This window comes from Octodon degus, unplaced genomic scaffold (assembly GCF_000260255.1).
Source record: "Octodon degus isolate 3935 unplaced genomic scaffold, OctDeg1.0 scaffold00276, whole genome shotgun sequence".
In the NCBI taxonomy this organism is placed as follows: domain Eukaryota; kingdom Metazoa; phylum Chordata; class Mammalia; order Rodentia; family Octodontidae; genus Octodon; species Octodon degus.
In genome coordinates this window covers 1,227,713-1,229,013 of record NW_004524852.1, presented here as the reverse complement: position 1 = coordinate 1,229,013, position 1,301 = coordinate 1,227,713, and positions in this window count along the sequence as shown.

Below are 1,301 nucleotides of genomic sequence, written 5' to 3'. Positions count from 1 at the left end.
ATCTGATTTCCCCTATATTTCTGCAGATGTTTCTTTACTTCTGATGCTATTATTTCAGAGATTTCAGGTGTGTGCTTTCCAATTTCTTCTATGCTATTGTCTCCTGCATTTGTTGTAGGTGAGCTCAGGGCCTGAGAATGCATTTTGCTCCTCCTCTTTGTCATTTTGTACAGCACTGTCTTCTGACCTTTGTGTAGAGCTTTGATAGAGTTATTACCTTAACACCAGGTCCGGATCCATCAAGTTCAAACTTGTCCAGGTGGGTGTGGCTTGGGTCTGGCTGCTGTGCTCCACTTCTTCCTACTGCAGCCCTTGGAAGTGAACCCACTATGACGCTCTGGCAAGATGTTCTGCTCTTGGATCGGCTGTGTGGGTCTTGCCTCTAGCCTCTCTGCAGAGAGTTCTGCCACAGGTTCCACACCAGGCCTGTCTGATGAAGGAAGTTCCACACACATGCCTGGCCTAGGTGCTGGCTGGAAACTTAACTTTCTTCTCAGCTAGTTTGCTAATAGCTTTTAAAAATTTTATTGATTTTTGGCTATGTTGGCACATGTCTGTAATCTCACTGGGGAGGATTGCAGGTTCATGGCTTACCTGGGAAATATAGCAAGATCCTGTGTTAAACCAAACCAAACCACCACTGATTTTTGTATACTGATTTTATATTCTGCAACTTTATTGAATGCATTTATTGAATGTGTTTGTGTGTGTGTGTATGTTATCGTTCGGATTTTGTATGTATAAACTCATCTTGTGGCCATGACCAATTTGGTTTCTTCCTTTCCAATATGCATGCTGTTTCTTTCTTTTGCTCAACTGCCGTGGCTAAGAACTCTGTTAGTATGTTGAATAAAATGGTAAGAGTGAGCAGCTTTGTTCATTCCAGTTTTACAGGAAAAGCTTTCAACTCTTCCTCATTTAATATGTTAGCGGCAGTTTTGTCACATATGGCCTTTGTTGCATTAAGATACATTTCTTTTTTTTTTAAAGATACATTTCTTAACTTTTATAATTTATTGAAAGATTTTATCAAGGAGAAATATTGGATTTTTCTGTGTTTTGAGATGATCATATGGTCCCTCCCCAGCATTCTGTTAATGTGACATATTATTTGTTCTGATTTATATATGTTGAATCATCCTTCTATTCCTGGGCTGAATCCCACTTGATCATATGGTGAATAATCTTTTAAGTGGTTTGTTGTATTTGATTTGTTAGTATTTGGTTGAAGGTTTTTTGGTATCTATGGGGATATTTGACTTCAGTTTTCTTTTTGTTGTGTCTTTGTTTGGTTTTGGTAT